A 5,195-nucleotide genomic window follows, 5' to 3' on the forward strand; every position below is an offset into this window, starting at 1 on the left:
CGTATTTTTTACCTCGGACTAGTGTCTTTTTTTACCTATCTATGCTAGATGAACTATTTATGTATCGCTTTTTTTTATCTATGTATCATTTTTTTATCTATGTCTATGGTTTTTTATTTGTCTTGAGTGCGTAGCGCAGTTTTTTTTGCAGCGCCTGCTGGAGCGGCTCGCGCGCGCTAAACTTTACAGCTGCCGCTGGAGCAAGCGCTCCTCGTCGCGTAAAACTCACAAACAGCGCGCTGCAAACGCTTTTTTAACGCGCCACGCGTTGCGCGTCTGTTGGAGATGCTTTAACCCGACAAAATCTTCCATGCCCACTTGGCCATGAGAAACCCTGGCCCAACAAACCATGCTTTGTCCAAAACCCCTATTTTATCGTACATGAGCAAGCTAACTAGTGATCCAAAACAAATGACACTCACACATTAATTCTTACCACTTTATACACATACAAAAGGCTCTGTTACATCACTGCATATACTTGGCATGACGTGTTTATTTTCAAAAGTAAAGTTGCCGCCAACGATGTAGCTGGTGGCACTGGAAATGCAAAACGGTCCACCGACGCACACAAATTCCAAATAAGCAAATGAAGCTGCCGATCGAGCAACATTACAATTACATGGCCCTCCTTCATCCCAACACATAGCTATTCTCCAGGGCTTTGAAAACAGATGGCTCTTCCTCCATCACCTTCACCAATTCTGGAACCGCGTGGACGTACACAACCCAGTCCCCGTCCCCGCGTGCGCTCGGCATCGGCATGATGTACCCCGTGTCAGCGGGCCACGGGAAGTGGTATGACGCGAACGCCGGCAGACCCGTCCCGAAATCGGCCTCGCCCACCGGGAAGCCCATCCCCGATGACACAAAGCACGCCATCGCTTCGGAGCCGCCGGTGCCGCCCAGGTACGCCCTGGCAACGGCCGGCTTGGGCCGCAGCGCCTCCACCCAGTCGATGAGCCCCCGGAAGTGCTCGCCCGTCGCGGCCTCCCGCACCCACCGGTGCACGTCGTCCGCCACGTCCGCGAGCGTCATGCTGCGGCGAAGTTCGTCGGTGCCGATGACGCCGTACGGTATGGTCAGCACGTTGCCGAAGTAGGCCTTCATGGCGCCGTCGGGGAACATGCGAGCACGCCCGTCCACCACCATGCCCATGCAGCACAGACGCTGGTGTCCGGAGGCCGCCATGGAACAGAGCTGCCACAGGTGCGCCGTGAATGCCTCGAGCTTCGTGCGCCCTGGCCCGGCCGAGGCATGCAGCGTTGCGACGTCGTGAGCTGCTACGTGGTATTCCCTCTGTTCCTAAATATAAGTCTTTTTAGAGATTACACTATGGACTACATACGGAGCAAAATGAGTGAATTTACACTCTAAAATATGTCTACATACATCCGTATGTGGTTTGTAGTGGAATATCTAAAAAAAATTATATTTAGGAATGGAGGGAGTAGATGCGGTTGATGGAGTTGGCAGCGGCCGAGGACGAAGGGAGCGGCACGGAGCTGAGAGGAGAGAACAGGCGGTCGATCAGGGCGTCGGTGGTATACGTGCGCGGAGAGGGGTCGCGTGGGGCGACCACGGAGCGGCGGAAGGACGGGGCCGGGGGTGCGGAGCCACCACGGGATGCGGCGGCCCAGGCGACGTGGAACATGTTGAAGGAGTAGGCGTCGCAGACCCGGTGGTCGAACGTGCATCCGACGACGGGCCGCCGCACTTAAACTTGGTGACCTGCGCTCGTGCATGCACCATGCAACGCAATTAGCACTCGGAAAACAAAAGAACGTCAGGTCACGAGATACTAATTGGTGGGAAGCAAATACATTTTGCAGAACACTGTATTATAATCTTGATTATATTACGTGAGAAATATATAGTTTCTACCCGAAATTTGTTAGCATGGTACATCTATCTATCTTTTGTATTTAGAGGATTGATCGAGTTGAAATTCTCCCTCTTCTATAGGAATATTTCTTGCGAAATGAGTCAAAGTTTGTTTAACTCACCATCTGAGTGTGTGCATTGAATAAGGGACGTGCTACGTGTCGGTCGGTGGATCTTTTGAAAAGATCCGCCGGGTTGCGAGCCGTCAGATCAGCGCACCTTGTGGTTGAGTGGTGTCCTCACTTTTGCAACAGGGACCGTGTTGCAAGTTTCTTTTGCAACACAAGTCTTCTTGCAAAAATATTTGCAACAAAGGCTATGCTGCACATTTCTTTTGTAACATAGGTCTTGTTGCATAATTCTTTTGGCAACAGAGGTCTTGTTGCAGAATTTTTTTTGTGTCTCAACTTTTTTGCAACATAGGTGTTGTTGTGGAAGAAACTTTTGCAACATAGATGATGTTGTAGAAAAATTAACAACAAAGATGTAGTTAGAATAGTGCGGTGTGTGAGCCACACATAGGACACGCGTCACACGCTGGACGCGGCAAATGCCCCATGTCAGATTAGCCGGTTGTTCCCAAGCTTTTCCCATTGAATAAGAAGTGCCATCATTTATCAAAAATAGCCGAGTGCAAGTGTGTATAAATGTATTTTTGTAAGAAGACCTCCGATGAGGTAATCTACTACTTTCCTCCTACCGTGATAATCAACTTGACTAGATAAATATGAGTTAGCACAAAATTGTAATATTAAAAAAATCAAATAGAAGTTGAATGGTAGTATTCTTTATGGAATATTCCCTCCCTCCCTCCCGTTTTAAAGGCCTATCTCAAAAATTTCAGATTTCCATTGTATTATTCCCACTTTGAGTCTCATTCAACAGAAGTGATTTGAGTCACACACCAAATTTAATCCATGGAGATGAGGGTGAGTGAATTATAGGTCATGCATGCACTCTAAGGAGTTGTACATGAAGTTGATAGGATGACACTTGCCATCCTAAGGAATTGTCTTGCCTCGCTCCGACGCACAAAATGAGTTTTGAGTGGATCTGTAGATTCTCCAAAAAACAAAGGAAATAAATAGTATCTCTACGAAATTCCCGTACGTGTTTCCTACAAATCGAATGCATGTATAGAAATTTTTTCTCTGAAATCTTTGTTCCTATGTTTTTCCTGTAAAAATCATTCAAACTGAATGTTATTCTGCATGCACCACACAAATTCAATTAGAGGGAGGGTGCTGCATTTATTGCTTAAGGAACGATCATGTGGGGAATACTCTATTTAGTAGTTTTGAACCCACGAAGCTCATGCCAGCCACTCATCATCTACTAACTAGTTAGACTGCCCATAGCGGGAGTAATTTCAGCAGTAAAATTAGGTCCAAGTCTGCAAATTTGCTTATGTGACAATGATTTAATGAGAAGAGAGATGATTTGAATAACATAGCTAGTTACTCATAGTACTCATACTATGAGTAACATCACACATAACAAAATAAAAATGAGTCTACAAGATAATAAATAAAGTGTTGTATGACAATATACATATGTTACTCCTCATTATTGAGGTATTAAGATAGACTAATAAGTAATAACGTATGCATGTTACCAGTCTAAATTACTCCCCACTAGGAAAGATACCGGCTGATGTGGAAAGAAATAAGGGGTTAGTTTGGAAAGGGGTGGGGTGGGAGGGGGGGGGGGGGGGGGGATGGACACGCTTTCCATCCGTGACAAACTGACCGCAGCTTTAGCATTTTGAACGAGCCCTTTTAAACATAAAGGGAGGGAGTGTGGTTCATAATTTATTAGGAAAATTGTGGTCAACGTTAAACTGAAAACTCAAGGGTCTTACATTCTGGCCATAAGTCAGTTGTTTTCGTTTCAGTCACTTAATGAACTTCGGAGTGTTAACCTGGAAAATATCGAGAAAACTTTTGGCCAGGCTGAGATGGCAACATGTGAGGGGAGAGGGGGCCCATGCGTGATGTAGCCTTGTCCATTAAGTTAATGCAACTTTTGGTCAGGATTATCTTCAGATAGTCGCTTCCTTATATCATACTATACCTGAACAGATATCACGCCGGCCTTCTTGGCAGGCACCAGTTTCTCGGCGCTCTCGTCCGGCAGGGCGAGCCGCACCTCCTGCAGCTGGGATCCGTCAGCGGTAGCTTCCGCGAAGTCCACGCCGCGGCCGTTGCACAGCAGCTCCGGTTACCCTACAGCGTTGGCCACGACCTCCCCGGCTAGCGGGTAGTAGGTCACCAGCACCTTGGCCAGCGCCTCCTTCAGCGCAGAGGCGGTGGGCGCCGGGTGTAGGTAGCAGAAGAAGACGCTGACGTCGAGCGCTGGCAGGAGCAGGTCCAGGTTAGACAGCGGCAGGCGGTGCTCGTGCATCGGCAGTGCTGGCTTCACCGTAGTCATGGCTGATTTGAGCACCAGCTCATGGTCACCGTGCATTTCTGCGGTTTCGTACACCATATTGGGAGTAGGGAGAGAATGAGACTAGCTAGACCTGGGGATTTTGAAGGTGAAACTGGATGGAATGGAACCCGTGTTGCCTGTTGCCTATTTCCAACTGGATGGTGCATGGTGGGGTGCTATTTAAAGGATGGAGGATTGTACTCCCTCCATCTCATAATATAGACGTTATACATGAGAATGGCGTTTTGGATCTCGGCCTTCATGGAGGCCGAATTTTTGAAAACTCAAAATTCGAAAATTTGGATTTAAAAAAAAAACTGTGTACAAGTAAACAAGGATGTGAGGCGTATCGGTGTAACATTAGGATGAAATACGTTGAAATATGACCTGTACAAAAAAGACAATTCATTGTCTAGAAGGATGAATAGTATCATGTGTTAAAAAGCCTCGGATTTGTCTTTTTACACAACCCTCATTTCAACGTATTTCGTCATGAAAATTTACAAACTTGTGCATTATACCTTCATCTATATCTGTATTTGTTTTAAAAATTCTTTGAAATGTTTTATGTTACAACCCTCCTAGGAGGCGAATTACAGTATGGGGACATGAGCTAGTGCACATCCCAGGTCGGGGGCAAGACTACTCTAAGTCCAGCAGTGCCTGCCATAGCCCAAAGTTTGGCCTCCTCCTTGATGCCGTGAACTAGCGTTCGGATGGAGGGGCGCGCGTCGTTGAAGATGCAATCGTTGCGGTGCTTCCAGATCATTCAGGATGTAAGAAGTGTCGCGGATGCCAGCCCTTTGCGCATCGCCTTGGGCGTGACCTGCCGGGCATCATGCCACCAATCGAAGTGGGTAGCCTCATTGTTCGGGGGCCTG

The 5,195-nt window shown here is 47.3% G+C and overlaps 1 pseudogene; it reads right to left on the reverse strand.

Annotated features, from left to right (window-relative positions):
- Positions 1-633: 633 nt before the first annotated feature.
- Positions 634-4,587, reverse strand: LOC109755971 (coniferyl alcohol acyltransferase-like; annotated as a pseudogene).
- Positions 4,588-5,195: the final 608 nt, after the last annotated feature.

This window comes from Aegilops tauschii, chromosome 2 (genome assembly GCF_002575655.3).
Source record: "Aegilops tauschii subsp. strangulata cultivar AL8/78 chromosome 2, Aet v6.0, whole genome shotgun sequence".
NCBI classification, from domain to species: Eukaryota; Viridiplantae; Streptophyta; class Magnoliopsida; order Poales; family Poaceae; genus Aegilops; species Aegilops tauschii.